This window comes from Phoca vitulina, unplaced genomic scaffold, assembly GCF_004348235.1.
Source record: "Phoca vitulina isolate PV1807 unplaced genomic scaffold, GSC_HSeal_1.0 scaffold26, whole genome shotgun sequence".
Lineage (NCBI taxonomy): Eukaryota > Metazoa > Chordata > Mammalia > Carnivora > Phocidae > Phoca > Phoca vitulina.
Genome location: NW_022589729.1, coordinates 10,564,501 through 10,585,891, shown reverse-complemented (window position 1 = coordinate 10,585,891; position 21,391 = coordinate 10,564,501).

Sequence of the window (21,391 nt, the reverse complement as noted above, 5' to 3'; positions counted from 1 at the left end):
ACCAACTCCTCTTTATCTTTTCATCTGTTGATGGACATCTTGGCTCTTTCCACAGTTTGGCTATTGTGGACATTGCTGCGATAAACATCGGGGTGCACGTACCCCTTCGGATCCCTACATTTGTATCTTTGGGGTAAATACCCAGTAGTGCAATTGCTGGATCGTATGGTAGCTCTATTTTCAACTTTTTGAGGAACCTCCGTACTGTTTTCCATGATTCATTGTGCATAACACCCAGTGCTCCATGCAGAACGTGCCCTCTTTAATACCCAGCTTGCATTCCCACCAACAGTGTAGGAGGGTTCCCCTTTCTCCACATCCCCGCCAACATCTGTCGTTTCCTAACTTGTTAATTTTAGCCATTCTGACTGGTGTGAGGTGGTATCTCACTGAGGTTTTGATTTGGATTTCCCTGATGACGAGCGATATTGAGCACTTTTTCATGTGTCTGTTAGCCATTTGGATGTCTTCTTTGGAAAACTGTCTGTTCATGTCTTCTGCCCATTTCTTGATTGGATTCTTTGTTCTTTGAGTGTTGAGTTTGATAAGTTCTTTATAGATTTTGGATACTAGCCCTTTATCTGATATGTCATTTGCAAATATCTTCTCCCATTCTGTCAGTTGTTGTTTGGTTTTGTTGACTGTTTCTTTTGCTGTGCAAAAGCTTTTTATCTTGATGAAGTCCCAATAGTTCATTTTTGCCCTTGCTTCCCTTGCCTTTGGTGATGTTTCTAGGAAGAAGTTGCTGCGGCTGAAGTCGAAGAGGTTGCTGCCTGTGTTCTCCTTTAGGGTTTTGATGGACTCCTGTCTCACATTTAGGTCTTTCAACCATTTTGAGTCTAGTTTTGTGTGTGGTGTGAGGAAATGGTCCAGTTTCATTCTTCTGCATGTGGCTGTCCAATTTTCCCAACACCATTTGTTGAAGAGACTGTCTTTTTTCCGTTGGACATTCTTTCCTGCTTTGTCGAAGATGAGTTGACCATGGAGTTGAGGGTCCATTTCTGGGCTCTCTATTCTGTTCCATTGATCTATGTGTCTGTTTTTGTGCCAGTACCATACTGTCTTGATGATGACAGCTTTGTAAAACAGCTGGAAGTCCGGAATTGTGATGCCGCCAGCTTTGCTTTTCTTTTTCAATATTCCTCTGGCTATTTGGGGTCTTTTCTGGTTCCATACAAACTTTAGGATTATTTGTTCCATTTCTTTGAAAAAAGTGGATGGTATTTTGATGGGGATGGCATTGAATGTGTAGATTGCTCTAGGTAGCATTGACATTTTCACAATATTTGTTCTTCCAATCCATGAGCATGGAACATTTTTTCATTTCTTTGTGTCTTCCTCAATTTCTTTCATGAGTATTTTATAGTTTTCTGAGTACAGATCCTTTGCCTCTTTGGTTAGACTTATTCCTAGGTATCTTATGGTTTTGGGTGCAATTGTAAATGGGATCGACTCCTTAATTTCTCTTTCTTCTGTCTTGTGGTTGGTGTATAGGAATGGCCCTGATTTCTGTACATTGATTTTATATCCTGCCACTTTACTGAATTCCTGTATGAGTTCTAGCAGCTTTGGGGTGGAGTCTTTTGGGTTTTCCACATAAAGTATCATATCATCTGCAAACAGTGAGAGTTTGACTTCTTCTTTGCTGATTTGGATGCCTTTTATTTCTTTTTGTTGTCTGACTGCTGTGGCTAAGACTTCTAATACTATGTTGAATAGCGGTGGTGATAGTGGACATCCCTGCCATGTTCCTGACCTTAGGGGGAAAGCTCTCAGTTTTTCCCCATTGAGAATGATATTCGCTGTAGGTTTTTCATAGATGGCTTTTATGATATTGAGGTATGTACCCTCTATCCCTATACTCTGAAGAGTTTTGATCAAGAAAGGATACTGTACTTTGTCAAATGCTTTTTCTGCATCTATTGAGAGGATCGTATGATTCTTGTTCTTTCTTTTGTTAATGTATTGTATCACGTTGATTGATTTGCTGATGTTGGCACTAACTTGCAGCCCAGGGATAAATCCCACTTGGTCGTGGTGAGTAATCCTTTTAATGTACTGTTGGATCCTATTGGCTAGTATTTTGGTGAGAATTTTTGCGTCCATGTTCATCAAGGATGTAATTCTCCTTTTTGATGGGGTCTTTGTCTGGTTTTGAGATCAAGGTAATAGTGGCCTCATAAAATGAGTTTGGAAGTTTTCCTTCCATTTCTATTTTTTGGAAGAGTTTCAGAAGGATAGGTATTAATTCTTCTTGAAATGTTTGGTAGAATTCCCCTGGGAAGCCATCTGGCCCTGGGCTTTTGTTTGTTGGGAAATTTTTGATGACTGCTTCAATTTCCTTAGTGGTTATAGGTCTGTTCAGGTTTTCTGTTTCTTCCTGGTTTAGTTTTGGTAGTTGATACATCTCTAGGAATGCATCCATTTCTTCCAGATTATCTAATTTGCTGGCATAGAGTTGCTCATAATATGTTCTTATAATTGTTTGTATTTCTTTGGTGTTGGTTGTGATCTCTCCTCTTTCATTCATGATTTTGTTGATTTGGGTCCTTTCTCTTTTCTTTTTGCTAAGTCTGGCCAAGGGTTTATCAATCTTGTTAATTCTTTCAAAGAACCAGCTCCTAGTTTCATTGATCTGTTCTACTGTTCTTTTGGTTTCTATTTCATTGATTTCTGCTCTGATCTTTATGATTTCTCTTCTCCTGCTGGGTTTAGGCTTTATTTGCTGTTTTTTCTCTGGCTCCTTTAGGTGTAGGGTTAGGTTGTGTACTTGAGACCTTTCTTGTTTCTTGAGAAAGGCTTGTATTGCTATATACTTTCCTCTTAGGACTGCCTTTGTTGCATCCCAAAGATTTTAAACAGTTGTGTTTTCAATTTCATTGGTTTCCCTGCATTTTTTTAAATTCTTCTTTAATTTCCTGGTTGACCCATTCATTCTTTAGTAGGATGCTCTTTAGCCTCCACGTATTTGAGTTCTTTCCAACTTTCCTCTTGTGATTGAGTTCTAGTTTCAAAGCATTGTGGTCTGAAAATAGGCAGGGATGATCCCAATCTTTTGGTACCAGTTGAGATCTGAGTTATGACCTAGGATGTGATCGAACTGGAGAATGTTCCATGGGCACTAGAGAAGAATGTGTATTCCGTTGCTTTGGGATGGAATGTTCTGAATATGTCTGTGAAGTCCATTTGGTCCAGTGTGTCATTTAAAGTCTTTATTTCCTTGTTGATCTTTTGCTTAGATGATCTGTCCATTTCAGTGAGGGGGGTGTTAAAGTCCCCCACTATTATTGTATTGTTGTCAATGTGTTTCTTTGCTTTCGTTATTAAATGCCTTATATAATTGGCTGCTCCCATGTTAGGGGCATAAATATTTACAATTGTTAGATCCTCTTGTTGGATAGACCCTTTAAGTAGGATATAGTGTCCTTCTTCATCTCTTATTACAGTCTTTGGTTTAAAATCTAATTTGTCTGATATAAGGATTGCCACCCCAGCTTTCTTTTGGTGTCCGTTAGCATGGTAAATGGTTTTCCACGCCCTCACTTTCAATCTGGGTGTGTCTTTGGGTCTAAAATGAGTCTCTTGCAGACAGCGTATTGATGGGTCTTGTTTTTTTATCCAATCTGATAGGCTGTGTCTTTTGATCGGGGCATTTAGCTCATTTACCTTCAGGGTAACTATTGAAAGATATGAATTTAGTGCCATTGTATTGCCTGTAAGGTGACTGTTACTGTATATTGTCTGTGTTCCTTTCTGGTCTATGTTGCTCTTTGCTTAGAGGACCCCTTTCAATATTTCTTGTAGGACTGGTTTCGTGTTTGCAAATTCCTTTAGTTTTTGTTTGTCCTGGAAGATTTTTATCTCTCCTTCTATTTTCAATGACAGCCTAGCTGGATATAGTATTCTTGGCTGCATATTTTTCTCATTTAGTGCTCTGAATATATCATGCCAGTCCTTTCTGGCCTGCCAGGTCTCTGTGGATAGGTCTGTTGCCAGTCTAATGTTTCTACCATTGTAGGTTACAGATCTCTTGTCCCGAGCTGCTTTCAGGATTTTCTCTTTGTCTCTGAGACTCATAAGTTTTACTATTAGATGTCGGGGTATTGACCTATTTTTATTGATTTTGAGAGGGGTTCTCTGTCCCTCCTGGATTTTGATGCCTGTTTCCTTCCCCAAATTAGGGAAGATCTCTGCTATAATTTGCTCCAATATACCTTCTGCCCCTCTCTCTCTTTCTTCTTCTTCTGGGATCCCAATTATTCTAATGTTGTTCCATCTTATGGTATCACTTATCTCTCGAATTCTACCCTCGTGATCCAGTAGTTGTTTATCTCTTTTTTTTCTCAGCTTCTTTATTTTCCATCATTTGGTCTTCTATGTCACTAATTCTCTCTTCTGCCTCATTTATCCTAGCAGTTAGCACCCCCATTTTTGATTGCACCTCATTAATAGCCTTTTTGATTTCGACTTGGTTAGATTTTAGTTCTTTTATTTCTCCAGAAAGTGTTTCTCTAATAACTTCCATGCTTTTTTCAAGCCCAGCTAGTATCTTTAAAGTGATGATTCTGAACTCTAGATCCAACATCGTACTAATGTCCGTATTGAGTAGGTCCCTGGCAGTCGGTACTACCTCTTGTTCTTTTTGTTGAGGTGATTTTTTCCGTCTTGTCATTTTGTCCAGAGGAGAATAGATTAATGAGAGAACAAAATGCTAACAGGGTAACAACGTCCCCAGAAAATATACTCTAAACAAATCAGAAAAGACCTGAAGCTGGGGGAAAAGAAAGAAAAAAGAAAAAGAAAAGAAAAAGATAAAAACAAACAAAACCAGAACAAAACAAAACAAAACAAAAACAGAATATGATCAAATATGATCAGGCTGGTGCATAGATCAGTGCCACACCTAGATTTTGGGTGTATTTTGGTCTGTTAGAAGAAAGTGCCTCCCAAAATTTTAAGGAACGAAAAACTTATATATGTACAAAAATAAGGGTTGATATGATGAAGGGATGGAATATGACTGTAAAGATGAAAATTATAAAAAATTTTATAAAAGGAATTGATAAGAAGTTGTTTGAAAAAAGAAAGAAGAGGATTTAAAAAAAAAAAAGGAGAGAATGTGATCAGGCAGGTGAGTAGAACAAAACCATACACTAGAGATTTAGGGTATATTTTGATCTGTTAGAAGAAACTATCTCAAAATTTTAAAGAGAGAACAACTTATATATATATGCCAAAAATAAGCATAACTACTCTGAAGGGATAGAATATGACTCTAAAAATGAAAAATAAAAATGTTTTTTAAAAAGGGATTGATAAGATGTTGGTTAAAAAAGGGAAAAAGAAAAATTCAAAAAAAAAAAGACAGTTAAAAAAAATTAACTTTGAAAGACTAAAGAATCATGGTAAAAAAGCCATAGATTCTATGTGGAGTATTCCCCCAGTGCTGGAGTTCTGCTGTTCTCATTGATCGGTAAACTTGGTCTTGGCTGGCTGTTCTCACTGATCTTCTGGGGTAGGGGCCTGTTGCCATGGTTCCCAAATGTCTTTGCCGGAGGCAGAATTGCCCTGCCCTTGCCTGGTCTGGGCTAAGTAATCTGCTCGGGTTTGCTCTTGGGAGCTTTTGTTCCCTGCAATCTTTCTGTACAGCTTTGGAGGATGAGTGAAAATGGTGGCCTCCCAGTCTCCGCCCTGGAGGAGCCAAGAACTTGGGTCCCCGCTCCTCAGTGCACCCCCAGAGAAAAGCAGTCAGTCACTCCCGTCTCCCCGGTCTCCGGCCACACTCCGTGCTCACCCGGCCTGTGACCGAGCATTTCTATCTCTGGCACCTGACCCCGTGTGGAGTCTCCAAACCCAGCAGATCCCTGTGGTGCACTCCCGCACCCCTCCTCCCGGGGAGGAAGGGGAGTCTCCCCAGATCTGCCACTTGTTGGGTCCCTGCTGGAGGAGCAGTGGCCCAACTGTGCCACAGATCACGGTTTATGGCATCCGCGAGCTGAGAGCCTGCACCTGGGCTCCGTCTCTGCAGCCGGCTTCCCTGCTCTGATACCTGGGAGCTCTGCCGCACTCAGGCACCCCCGGACTTTCTGTGACCCCGAGGGTCCTGAGACCACACTGTCCCACAAGGGTTCCACCCCTCGCTTAGCCACTGGAGTGACGTCCCTGAGCGGAGCAGACTTCTAAAAGTTCTGATTTTGTGCTCTGCTGCTCTATCACTTGCCAGAAGCAGCCGACAGAGGCCCCCTCCCCCGCCGTCTATCCTTCCAAATATCGCCTCGGATTCACTTCTCCGCACGTCCTACCTTCCAGAAAGTGGTCGCTTTTCTGTTCAGACAGTTGTTGCTATTCTTTTCTTCTATCTCCTGTTGAGTTTGTAGGTGTTCAGAATGGTTTGATCCCTATCCAGCTGAATTCCCGAGACCAGACGAAATCCAAGTCTCCTACTCCTCCACCATCTTGCTCCACCCCCCAGCTTGTGAAGTTTTTAAATGGTTTTCTTTAATTATGATTCTTTCATGAAGAAAATGCAGCTAAACAAAAGTTAAAGCTGCACGTTGAATATCTGTGTTCAAATGTCAAAAGAAGGAAATGAAATGTTTGCTTTAGAAACATAGCCCAAGAAAAGTGATTTTTATAATGATCTCATACAGGCCACTTAATGGTATAAAAGACTCAAGATTCATGGTGACAAATTGATCTAATGAAAAGATTCATATACAATATAAATAGTACAGTATATATACTAGAGCCTGTTCTTTTTTGTTTCCATAATTTGCACGTGCATACAGTGTTGGAACAGAAAGAAAGGATTATTGTATATTTTTGCTAGATGCTGTTTGCCCAGTATAGAAATTTAGAACCCTAATTCAGATCTCAAGACAAAGACAATTATCAGCAGCAGCAAAGGTATGGTTGGCATCTTCCTAGTAGTTAAGCTTCTGTCTAACTGGGTTCTTAAAAACATATTACTGAAAAAAAATCAAAAAATGGTGTGCTGGGAAAACATTATTTTATATGCTTGTGATTTTTTTAAGGTTTTAGTGAACAAAACCATATATCTAAAAAATTATTTTACACATAGTACAGACAAAACTGTGTAGAATCAAGCCAGGTATTGGAATCAGAATTTGGTTTGCTTTGGAATGGCATAGGGGTCCATTTATTTCTAGAGATTCTAATGATAGCTGGAGGGCCAGCAACAGATGCAGGGATGCAGATAAGAAGCATGTGACAATGTTCCTTTAGGGATTGGCATCTGGGAATGTGAGCCCAAAAGGCAGAGAGAAGTAGAGTATGAAGTTGAGCAGAAAAGCAGAATGAAAGAGGATTAGCATTTGAGAAAAGAATGTCAGGATGAGATTGTCTGAGGCAGTACAAGTGGAAATCAAGGCATCATATGAACAAGTTTGATAAGGAAATAGAGAAGAGAGAACTGGGGCGGCAGTTAGTTAAGGTGTAGTGGGCAGATTCAGTTGTGATGGAGCCACAGAAAGGTACAAAAATAGAGTTAACTGGCATAATTAATAAGCAACCAGGGACTACATAAGTATTGACAAAGAGACAAATCAGTGTCAGAAATGTCTACTGACAGGAAATGGTTTACCTGCACAAGGAAACTGGAGGCCAGCTCCAAGGCTAGCCCCAGGAGCCTGAGTCAACAGTGCCAGACACTGCCCCGTAGGGAACTCTGATCTGATGACCAGCAGGGACATGAGCAGGGAAGCCGCCTTCCTGAAAGACACCACTGTGGGGCAGAGCAGAATGAGCCTCCCTTTGGCGGCAACAAACCACTGATGCACCACTGGATGGCACATTTATGCAAGCAGAAAGCAAAAAAATCCCTTCCTTGGGGTGGACTCATCCCCACAGTGGTTGGGCAGAGCTGATTGCAAAGCCCACGTGGGTCCTTGCCCTGGTGTCTTTGTGCAATGCTCACCAACTGCCAGCCGTGTGAAGCATTCCTACCTCAGGTACAGTTCCTACAATGTGGGCTCTAAATGGGATCGACAGAAAGAAGGGCTTCATTCTTCTCTCACTTGTTTATTTAAGAAATACTACTGAACATCTGACCTGGTCTAAGTATTTTGCGTGACTATAATCCAGGCATGAATCAGATCAAGCCATCCTTAAAGGACAAGAACATGGCCCAGACTAAAGCTGGTGAGGTTGCGCAATCAGACATAACTAGCCTGTGGTAGAGTGGTGCTCCATCCATCCCGCACCATCCAGAAAACTATGTAGACTTCTGTATGTAAATGCATTACTAAAAAAGAGAGAGAATGCTGATTAAAGAATGAATACTTTTCTATTTCAAAATTTGGAGTAGAATTTGTAAAACACAAAACTGTCAGAATTCCCACATTTAGACTAAGTATGTTTTAATTTACTCTCATAAATTACTGTAAAATGTATTATGGTTCTGGGTTCTGACATTACCTCTGTTTAGCCATTTAAATATAAATACTGTACGTAATGCTCTTAGATTTCAGTGTATGTAAGTTCCTTTCCAGCTCTGTAGTCCTTTGTTACAAACTCCATTTGTCTATCTCATGTCTAAATGGAAGATAATATTTATACAGCACTAATCATGCTGTCCTTAGTACTTAACATGTAGTGGCATATTTAATCCACTCGAAAACCCTGTGAAAGGGCCAATTTACAGTTGAAGGAATTAATGGAGAAAGGGGTTACTGACAGCTGTGAAGTGACAGAGGTGTGCATGCAGGAAACCTGTCCACAGAGTCACTGCCCTTATCTAAGATGCCACTGCTCATCACATTCCTTAGGGAGCAAAAAAAAATTTATCCAAACATCAGTACAACTGGAAACCTAGGACGTAAAATAAGTGGAACTGCTGAGATGCTTCAGTAGAGGAAAGGGGTTTAGGGTCGGGGGGGCAGAAGCCTAGACTTCTTGCCTCTTTGTCCGCCCTCTCCCAACCCTCCATTCTACAGAGAAGCAATTAAAAATTACCAGAATAGATTCAAAATAAATGATCTCTAATTCAAGTGCCAATATTTTGACTCTATAACTTTAGAGAGCACACACATTCACTTTTGCTTAAAACCTACTTATTGCTTTTTATACATCTATCTGGGAAGCAAAACATATTAATCCTATTCTATAGAAAAAGATAGTTTTGCAGATTCTCCTTGTCAGCATGAAAGATGAATATTATTGTGTAGTTGTGCTTGCTACATTGCAATTACTTTCTCAGCAGTATATTAATTAGTAAACTGCAGTAGTCTAGAACTCTTTGATGCTAAGTAATGAGATTAATAATAGATTTCTATCAACCCTCCCAAAGCTACAACAGGCATCAAATACTTCTAATCTTTATTGCCTGTATGTGACATGAAAAAGCTCTTCATGGGGACCATCATGTTCAGCACACCATAGTATCTAGTGCTTACAAGGGTAACATCTACGGGAACAGCATTCCAATATCCCGCTTTATACCTGGTGTACAATGGACCGGCTTGTTTCAGTTATGTACATAAAGTTGCAAGTGCTTTCCTGTAGGAGTACTTCCATGCTAGCTGTAGCCTGATGGATTGTAGCTTCTCAGAAATACAGGCCTGCAGGTTAGGAGCCGCTGGACACACAACAAATAATGTGTGTTGGAAAGTATCTATTGTAAAAAGAAAATATCAAGAATTCCTCTTCTTGAGGCATTCATAATTTTCTGAAGAGAAAGCTGTTTTGTGTGGAGCAAAAGTAATGGATCATAGAGATATTATCTAAAAATTAAAGCTGGACTATGTATTATAAATCCTTACATGTACACAGAGAAACACTCAAGTCCATACTCATTGTGTATATGGTTCTTCTGCCTTGTACAGTTCAAGCATATTCGTTTCTTTCTTTAAATGTCTTAGCAATCCTTTATTTGACCAGTGGAATGTACCACCATGTCTACTGACACACAGAGCTTCCTAGTCATGTCAGAACCCCAATAGACTTGCCTTCCCCCAGGGCCCCCCTCTGGTGAAAGACCCACCATAAGAAATTGAACTCCTACATTCTGAATTATGTCTCATGACTACTTGAAACATGGGCAATGCAAACAGGAATTTTAAAGCTTTGCCCTTTTCAATTTCTTACCAAAATATGAGGAGTGATATCTGTGTACCCTAGGTGGTCCTGCCACCAATATCTAGAGAGTATCTCTGGGTATTTGTTTAAGATTATATTCACTGACCACTGCTCATATAAATATATATAACTTATAAAAAATGAGTCCATTCCAGGAGATGCTTGGCCAAACTCTCGTTTGTAGACGTAATGCTCCCAAACATTCATAGTATGCTAAGATTTTTCTTTCTTATAGAAAACTATAAGAAAAAAAACTATTATATATAGAAATATCTATGTTTATAAATATATAACAAATTGTGAATATTAACTATTGTTCTCAAATACATTCCAACAAAATTTCTAAGCAACTTTCTCAGAAGGATAAATTTCACTTTTGCACCAAAGGGAACATGTGATGTTTGTAATGTTCCAGAGATATATGTATGCACGTATTATCTGTTAATGCCAATACTATAGATTAGTGGGCACCTGCCTCCTGAGATAACCTCAAAGAAGCTGAAGGAGTAATGACTAGACCTTTTTGCTGCCTGTTCTTTCTGTCCCAGAAGAAGCTATAATAAGGTTCAGAATATTACCCTGCTTGAAAATAAGTGCTCATATCATTGTGGGCAAAAGCATGGTATGATCACGGACTGTAACCAGGGACTGTGAGCCATGAGAAATGCATGTGAATTGAAAGATTGCAGTATGTGTGGCTTGGTGTGTGTTTATGCGAATGTGTGAGTATGTGTTACTATGAGTGAGTGTGTGTGAGTGTGCCTCTGTGTGTGTGTGTGTGTGTATAGTGAAATTGGAATAATAAAAACCATAACTCTTACTAGAATGAGAGAGTCTACACTGCCTTCCCTTTCTTCTACATCCTCCCTTTGACATGGTGGTCATATTACTGTCCTTTAAGATTAGACTGATACAGTTAATTTAATGAGAAAACTAACACCACGATTTTTCAGAGCTAACTTAGTATAATCTTCATTTACTATTATGCTTTGAGTTAGGTGCATTAAATTGGCAGTATTAAGTGCACTAGAGTGTTCTAAATGTCTGATAGGTTGCCATGTGACAGAAAGGGACCTAAGAAAATTTTCAACCTGTGAGATTTGAAGTGCATTTCAAGAAAGAATGGGTTTTATTATCAAGTCACATTCCTCAGTTAAACAAAGATCCTCTTAAATTCCAACTGCTCTCTAAGCTAGAAGTTAGTCTTTTATAAAAGATTTTTGTTGTTGAATTCCCAGTATGGAGGTGTTCCACGATGTCAAGTACAGTTTTTACCTGCCCTTTTTAGCATAGCATAAAGATTCTATTCATCTGACTGGGTGCATGTTTACCAACTTTAGGGCTTTGCCTGGGATGATGAAACTGTCATAGAAGGTTCTAGTCCAATTTCAGGGCTAGGAAGAGCCCCTCTTTTCTCTTCCTTTGCATACTGATGGCTGATGTTCCTCAATTTTGTATGATGATTTCCTCTAAGGCAAGGTTAAGAAACTTTTGTGTCATTAGAATCTTAAATATTGAACATATCTTGAGCTCTAAACTAAATATGTATTTTGTTTAGTTTTCTATAGTTTATTATATTAACTCTATTTACACAGAAACTTCTTTTTAAAGAACTATAGATTAATATCTCTTAGAAAACTGATATTCTGAAAACTGAGTTTGAGAAATTCTCCTTTAAAGCTTTGTCTCCTATTGAAATGCAATTGAGATTACCCATTAAGCTGCACCATTTCACTGACTATAAGTTCTATTTATCAAACCTTTTCCTAACAAGTTTCAAAGAAGGGAGGAAGTGGGAATATGAGGACACTGATGTCGGTAGAGAGTTAAACTTTGACCTAGTGTATAGTTTTGTTTGAGCACATTCTTGACACATGTGGTCAAAAGAATATATTTTAAATCGAGGCACAGAACATTTCGCTCCCACCAGGGGCTGTGGATATTTGGAAGCACATTCAAACATATCATTGATGTACTGAAATCAAAGAATTCAGTGGTTTTCTGTGTGGTTTATTAGTATTTGTGTGAGTAACTTTTCTGCATATTAACATTTTTAAGATTAGACTGATACAGTTAATTTAATGAGAAAACTATCACCTAAGAAAATTTTCAACCTGTGAGATTTGAAGTGTTTATGTAACAGGAATATCTTAGGTAAATTATAACATTTTGAAAGTAAAAATCAAGGACTTCTAAATTATGAGGTTTAGTCATGATTTTATAATCTTAGTTTCTGAATTATTATTACCACCACCATATTGTCTCTTCAGCACCACAATCGCTACACATTTTCCCTTGATTTCCCGGGATCATATAGTCAGTGGTTGTTATGAGGTGAATTATATCTCCCTGAATTCCTGTGTTGAAGTCCTAACCCCCAGTACCATAGAATGTGAATGAATTTGGTTATAGGGTCTTTAAAGGGCTAATTAAAGTCCAATGAGTTAATTAAGGTGAGCCCTAATCCAATTTGACTGGTCTCCTTATAAAAAGAGGTGATTAGGACACAGAGGGATGACCACATGAGGACACAGGCAAAAGACAGCTATCTGCCAAGCCAAGGAGAGAGGCTTTAGGAGAAACCAAACATTCTGACACCTTGATCTTGGACTTCCAGCCTCTAGAATTGGGAGAAAATAAATATATTTGTGCTTTTTACCTCATCCAGACTGTGGTATTCTGTTACGGCAGCCTTAGCAAACTAATGCAGTGATTATACAGGATAATTTCTACTTACCCCTCCAAATGCAATCTCTATACTTCTCTTGCTCTGCATAAGCTAATCTTCATGAACCCTGATCAAGGCCTCCCTTACCGAATGGCTTCAAGCAGGGTTCAGCGAAGGAGCTGTGACCAGGAGGAGAGTAAGATATGACCATTATTCTCCTGGCTTCTGGCTGGTGTCTTCAGGTACCTGGCCCTCCTTAGAAACTATAGCTCCTATTCAGCAGTTCTTATAGCTTCAGTTTACTGGCTCAGGTTTCTAACTAACTTCCCTTCATTTGCCCAAAATCTAAGGCTGGTAGGACTCCTGTCTGTAGCTCCCTGCTTGTGGTATTTCCCTATACCCGCCCACACCTTTGTACGGAGCCCCCTTATTGGCATCCTCAGTAACCCCATTTGAGCCCACCAGGTGCTCCTGCCAGGGCACTGAGGCAGCAGTTTAGTGGATGTGAAGGAAAACAGTCTACTCTTAGCAAGACCAGAGCAAAAAGTAACGTTACCCGATTAGAATACATACTTTATGGTAATACATTCTCTTTTTTCCTATTCCTTTATATTGAATCTGATAGTGCCTTAAATAGATGGTACAATCAATGAGTAATTAGTGAGTAGCTATCTTACAATACCTTTTAAAGATGTTCATCTGCTAGAGTTGATGCTTTTAATCTCCTAAACATAATTGCAGGTTACTCTAAGGAATCAGAGAGGCAGAATTAATGTTAGCATTTCTTAATTCACATGGTCTCAAAACGTTTTCTCATTCGACCTCACCCTATTTATCTCTTTTTTTCCTACAAGGGTTTAAAAGTATTCACAAATCTAGAAATTGGAGAAAGTGAAAAATTTGGTCAGTAAATGTAGTGTATATTAAATATCATTTATGTTGAGGAGATCCTTGAAGTTAAAACTATGTTAAAATTATTGTACTATAAACGGTGTGAAATAATTACCAAACATACTCTAATACGCAAATAAATAACCAATTTTAAACTTAGGTAATTTCTTCATCAGATTTCAAGATTTTTAAAATTTTATGTTTTTCATAAGCCATTTGTCAATATACTGTGCTAAATATTGATAATAATTGTACTTATGCTGCCATCTAGACTTTAAGGTAAAGCATTGCATGCAGACTTCTTAGTATTGGATGAGTTGATGCATAAAAAAGAAATGATGCAAAAGAGGATTATCTGGCAATATCTGGTTGCATTAAATTTAACAAACTGTTGAAAGAATTTTCATAAGAAACTTACAAATAAATTCATTTAATTATTATATAGCTTACTCAAGTTTAGTTTATTAGTTAACCTTTAATGGAAGAGGAAAGAAAGGGGAAATTTTATATGTAAAAAGATGAGGCAACCCATATGATTTCAAGAAGTTTTAAGTAGAATAAGCAACACTGTAAATTAACATGATCAAGTAAGATTTCTAGCAGATGTATTTACTCTTTTAACATTGATCTCTGCAATTAAAATTAATCTACAACCATTAATTGCTCTCTTATAATATGTGTGCCTCCACCGTTAAATATTCATAAATTTCATTGGGAAGCCTAGTGTGAATCTATAAATGTCAGGCTCTGGAGGGAGTTGGCATCAGGTTCAAATCCCAGTTCTGACACTTACAGGCCATGTGAACTTCAGCAAGCTGTTCAGCCTGTCCAAGTGTCATGTTCCCCATCAATAACAAGGAGATAATAATACCTGCCAGGTAGGTTTGTTTTGAGGGTTAAGTCTGATGACATAATACCTGTGCTAGACACAATGTTCAGGACATTTTACCTGACAGCCTGGATACCATCTGTCTCAGCGTTCAAGCCAGGAGTCTCACTGAATTTCTGAGAAATGCCACAGTCCTTCCCTACACTATCAGAAAGTTGCTTTTCATATTTAGCATATATTATCTTTGCTGTTTAATTTTCTGCTTAGAAACTTCACCCACACTTACAAAATTCAGATGTTGCAGAAGAAAAAACTGATTGATAATAGATACATGATAGGTAGGTAGATAGACAGACAGACAGATCGATATAGATGTATAGTCCCTCACAATTCTACCCTCTCATCATCCCCAAAAGAAATCTACTATCAAGGCACAATGTGTATGGATCTCTTTATTTTTATTTTTCTATACATCTGCTGGCCTAGATTTTATTATCTTTATACTAACAAGATTATTGTGTGCATTATATTGTAAGCCGACTCTTAACAGTAACTCCCCAATCTGAACTTCATTGGGTTTGACACTTATTCTAGCATGTTTTCACACCAGAGAATTAGATTTGATTTGAGAAATACTGAAAAATAATGCAAAATATTGCTGGAGATGTCTTAGAGAAATGAAAGTATCCCCAAAGTACCAATCCTCCTTCAACAGCTGCCTGTCTTCTCTTGCTTGCTCTCCCTCCTCCAGGCCCCACAAGTTCCAGGCTTTAGCTAACCTACCCTTGCCTCTGTTCACAAGTAACCATGTTGCCTGCCACCTTTTTCCTTCCTTAGAGCAATTTAGCTCTATCTTAGCTTATCTCAAAAATAGAAGATTTCCTGTAGATTCTGCAGAAAATGCCAAAGATCTCAGTGTCAAGGGTAGGGAATTGTATTTATTTTCTTGTTTTTATTACATTGCTTTTCAACAAACTTTTTCACTTAAAAGTATTTCCTGGGTAGTGTAACAACCAAGGTCTCCACCAGAAAAAGATGGTAGACTCAATGGATTTAACTTAAGACCTCTGTGTAATGAGAGGAAACTTTATGGAAGTCTGGAGAGAATTGAAGGAACACGCAGGGACAGTTAATGCTCCAGAGAATAGCAATGCTGAGAAGCCATGAGAAGACGGAGGCCACTTGGCCACAGGAAGCAGTAGTATTACAGATGCCCAGAGAAAGCTTTGAGGCTATTCTAGCTTACATTTTAACCTTAGAACTTGGCCAGTGCCCAGGTTGGAATGAATTCCTTGGACTTTGTCTCATCCTACTTCTCTTAAGGAGAACCTAACTAGACAATGAAGCACAAAGCTGTGTAGAAAAAAAAGGTGAATAGATGAGGGGAAGGAAAGGGAAGGAGGGGAATGGATGCTTCAAATAAAGAATATACACAGACCTCCTTCAATACATGTAAGACATAGAGGATTTCTTCCCAGCAATTAGTTCTCTTAGGACTGGGAGGCAGAAAAATATAGTCTGTCTTCTGCTTATCGTCTCTTTTTAAATTTTCCTCTTTAGTGAGCTCCAGATTATTTCAAAGAAAATAAGTCTGTTTCTTAATAGCATAAATTTAATTACTTTATATCCACTAACATGGGCTTGGTATAACCTAAAAGTTTAATAAACTGAATTGAATTGAAATCTATACAAAATAGATTTATAAAGAATTCATGTATTCTTAATGTAAACAATGAAGCACAGCACTATTCCAAATTCCTGAACATTTATACATGCAGGTTATTGAACGTATAGTATATAGTGTGGCTGAATGCCACATGGGCACTCTCTTTGTAAAGAATAGCAGTTTATTTAAATGTCCACTCTAAATGAATTATTTTTAAGAATGCATCAAGTAGCCATTGTTATGTGTCAATGTCCATCCAAACTTAGTGGCACAATTTATTACTTCTCATAATTCCCTTGGGTTGTCCATCTGGAAATTTCTTCATCTGGTCTTGTTTAGAATCACTCACATGGCTGCAATCATCTGATGGCTAGACTGTGACTGGAAGCCTCATCTGCATGTTGAGCCATTGGTGCAGGCTGTCATCTTGGGCATCTTTGTTTTCCTTCACAGGCCCTCTTATCCTGCAATAGACTAGACTTCCACACCAAATGACAGTTTTGAGTTCCAAGAGAGTGAAATATCTAGCCTTGGGAGTAACACATTGTCACTTCTTCCACATTCTATTGGTCAAAACAAGGCAACACAGGTTCCAGAGAGGAAATAGGATCCATCTTATGAAGTAGTTACACAGCAAAATCACATTGAAACAGGCATGCTTGGTAGAGAAGATTTTGTCATCTTCGCAAACAATCTCCCACAAAGACCTTACTGGTCATTTAGCAGTATTATCCAAATTGATAAGTTCTAGCCGATCCTTTTTATACAGCTTATATTGTTCCACACTCCTGTGAGCCTACAGTAATTCATGCTTATAGCTCAGTATTGACCACCATACTCTAAACTCTCAGTAAAATGATGAAATGCCTTTATCTTTGTAATAAAAAATCTGATTCCATTATTTGGTATTTGATTGTCAACAGCAGATAAACCTTCCCTTCCTCTTCTCCCTCTGTTCCATATCTGGCCAAACTGATAGGAAAGCTCAGGTGTTCTCTCCTTTGATGATAATAGGAGTTTCAACCGACACAAGTGTCTAATGACACAGAAGCCCTCAAACCTTGCCCCATACCCTAAACATCATGAAAATCCCAAGCCAGTCACATTTCCCTGTCTTCTCAAGCCATTTTGGATCCGCTTTGGAGGCCTGCCCTGTTCTCCCCTAGAAATCTTCAGTATATAAGTAATGAAAGCTTTTGGGGTGTGTGTGTGTGTGTGTGTGTGTGTGTGTTTGTGTTTCCAACCATTTTGATAGCTGAACCAAATTTTGAGTCCTTTTTTTTAGGATTTTATTTATTTATTTATTTATTTATTTATTTATTTATTTGACAGAGAGAGACACAGAGAAGGAGGGAACACTAGCAGAGTGGGAGTGGGAGAGGGAGAAGCAGGCTCCCCGCTGAGCAGGGACCCCCCAATGCAGGGCTCGATCCCAGGACCCTGGGATCATGACCTGAGCCGAAGGCAGATGTTTAACGATGGAGCCACCCAGGCACCCCCAAATTTTGAGTCTTAACAGTGGCCACAGCTCTTGGCATTGTGAACAGTGAGATGTGCTGCTTTGTGCTCCATTTGCTGAATTCTGCCTAAGTTGGATATTTTGATAACTGACATTTAGGGACAAGAGTTTGAGATTGGATGCTTCTTATTGTGGCTCTGGATCATATCTCTATTCCCAGACGAATCTGTGTGCCTTAGATTGATTCACATGTCTCAATTTCAATATAAATTGTGACTAACCCTAGACCCTAGGAAATGACCCTTATCCTATGACCAGTTGATTATGTGTCTCACCAGGCATTGGTCCCTGTTTATAGAGTGTTCTGTCCAATAAACAACCCACTGGACAGTCATTTATATGGAGGGAGAACAGCACTATCTGAAGAGCAGTCATTATTTGAAGATTTGAATTATTAAGGTCCACACTCCTAAGGGGTAGATGTCTTATTAGGACTCTACAAAATGCCTTTGCTCCTTCTACTGCCTATTCCTCTATCTCCAGAAAACACCCTTATCCTCAGGGTTATAGGGAAAGCACATATAGCAACCTTGTGGCACAACCAATGAGTTTAACATTTCCATGAGGGAAAACTTTACCCCTGATGATACGGATTTGAGGCTATACAGAGGAAGGAATTTATAAGTGAGTGCAAGGTAGAGGAATTCCCTCAAAGTTCATCCAGTAAATTCCAGAGAGAGAGGTTGAGGGAGATGTTGAGGGAGATGGGACAAAGTAACAACAACAACAACAATAAAACAAACAAAAAAACAAAAACAAAACCCAGAAACTTGCATACAAGTGAAGGAGGAAATTAAAAAAACAACCACCACAACAACAAAAAAACCAAACCTGAAACAGAGGTCCACAATTTGACTGAATTAGAAATCCAAAATTTACTAAAAGAATTTATATAATAAAAAGATGAAAGGGTAATGATTGGCTTGGGCACATCTACAAAATACATCCTGAATTAATGTTAATATCTGATGAAATGCACCAATTGGAAAACCTTCATGGCCTTAGTCATTAGTGGGGCACAAATTACAGTTATATCTGGGATTCCACTAAATTTCAATGAGGTATTCCTTATAATCTTGGGGGAGTTAATGAATATGAGATAGAGGACAAACAAGTGTGCCTCACCTTAGCCATTGGAACTATTGTCTTATCTAAATTCTTATTATCATAACACCCATAGTCCTAAAACATTGGGTAGTGAAAACAGACAATGTGATGCAATGAGTAATAAATTAAAACTAAATTTTTGGCACTTACAAATTGACTTGACAACATCAGACTCTCTGGACCCATACTTTGCCCCCCATTAAAAGTTAATAAACTCAATGTAAAGTAAAATAGGATTTTCAAGGATTGAAACCCATCACACAAGACCTATTTAGAAAAGGAGTGATTATCTTCACAGACTCTCCATTTAAGAGACCAATTTGGCCTGTTCTTTAACTTGGATATAATAGAGACTCACAGCGGATAGCTATAACCTTAATGCTCTGTTCCCACCCATTCAGGTACCTATATGATGCCAGAGGAGTTCACCACTCTCTTTAACCCCTTGATTACCTGGAAATTCCCTTGGGGTAAACTGAGTGAGCAGCAATGACAGCTCATACACTTTACTGATGGAATTACCACTATGCTCTCTGGAGAGCTGCTCCTTCTTATTCCTTAACTGGGATAATCCCAATAAAGGATAAACACAAAGGTCAGCAGTTGGCCAGATATCAAGTAATCATCTTAGCACTGATGCCCTGGCCAGCAATCAGCCTCATCTGCACATTTTTACGGATTCTTGGGCCATTGCCAATGATCTTGCTGTCTGGTCTGGCCCATGGCAGTAATAACAATTCTTTGTGTGAGGTTGCCCACTTTGGGTAAAGAATTCTGACAATTTGTTGCTGTATATCTATCAAAATCCAAATCAAGGTTACAATATCTCTGTATATATTCAAGTCGCCATACAAGTCCCCCTCAGGACACTTCTTATTCTCTCTGGAGTTCCACATCAGTTCCAAATTATCAGTAGTGACTCATTTTATTTCCCAAAATACACAATGCTGAGTTCTTGAACAAAGTGTTCAACAGAACTTTCACTTGCCTTACTGGCATTTGGCTGCAAGCCTCCTAAACACAATAATGACTTATTTAAACAAGTTCTTACTCAACTGAATAAAATATAGTACATTTTTATTATCAACCAGACATCTGGTGTGAATAGTAATAAAAGGCTGATTCCATCTTTTGATGTTTGAGGGCTGCCATCTTTTAAGCTCCACCCTGTCCTCTTCTCCTTCTGCTGAATATCTTGGCAAGTAGATAATAAACTTTGGGTGCTTCCTCCTTTAGTGCCTGTGGCAGTTTAAAGTCACACTGGCTTATGCCAGTGTGGGAACTCTCACTTCATTCTCACTTGCTAAACACCACAAAAACTCCAAGCCAGTCTCTTTCCCCTGCTCTTTCAAGCCATGCTCACACTAGCATTGAAGGCCAGCACTGCTCTTCAATGAACGTCTCATTACATGGGTAATAAACTTTTTCAGATCCTTTTGGCATGTGTGTGAGTGGCATCTTTAGCCTTGACATCAGATCAATTTTTGGGTAGAAGCAGGGGCTATCCTGTTTCTTCAGGGAGACTACAACAATCTTTTAATCTAATTTTTAGGAAGACAGTGTGATTTGGTGAAGCAACATAGACTTTGGAGTTAGACAAACATGGGTTTTATTTCTGAATCTGCCACTTCTTAGCTAAGTAACCTTTGAGCAAGCTGCTTAACATGTCTCCAACTCATTACAAGACATGAATAAGTATTTCCAAGATCAAAGAATGTAAAGCAGATGTGAAATGAACACTCGTGTAAATAAGGAAGGACTCAAGCAAGATATTCCTGTTTATATGTTTGTCACATTCATTTGATGTTTATATCCTGATTCTGCATGCAAAGTTGGCCAAATTCCCAATGCCATGTTAAGAAAGAGATTCCATAGGACTAATAATCTTATCTTCATATGGTCACCAACCTGAAAAAGTTTTCCTTTCTGGCCTTCATATTACCTATCCCATTCTCTTTCCTTGTTGCCCGGTCTACTTAATCACTTCTATGTTTTCCTTTTAGTCCCCAAATGCAATAAATACCTTTTTAAAAAAAGATCTTTTTAAAAAAGATTTTATTTATTTTTTTGAGCTAAAGAGAGCAAGAGAGAGGAGAGGTTCCCTGCTAAGCAGGGAGCGCAATGCAGGGCTTGATCCCAGAACACCAGGATCATGACCTGAGCTGAAGTCAGACACTTAACTGACTGAGCCACCAGGTGCCCCTAAAAAAATCTTTTTTTTTTTTTTCACATTGTGCTTTTATAAAAGTGCTTAACTCACTTTACTTACATGGTTGGACTACAGCACAACTTACAGAGATTATTATGATTTGTACAAGTTAGTCAAGAAGCCATTCTCTAATGGTGGTAAAAGAAAACTCTTCTACTGATGTGATATAGAAAAATGACAAACCATGGGCACATCCTTTTGGTAGCATTCAAAAAGAAAGAGCCTATTGGTTAAGAGATAAGACTGTATTTTAATCCTTGTACCTCTCCTTATTAGCTAAGACTTAAGGCAATTTACTTAACTCTTTTAAATTTAGGTTTCTTCATCTGTAAAATAAGAAATATAACTGTGCCTACATAGGGCTGATTCGAGAATTAAGTGGAATAAAGCACCAAGTGTTCAGAACA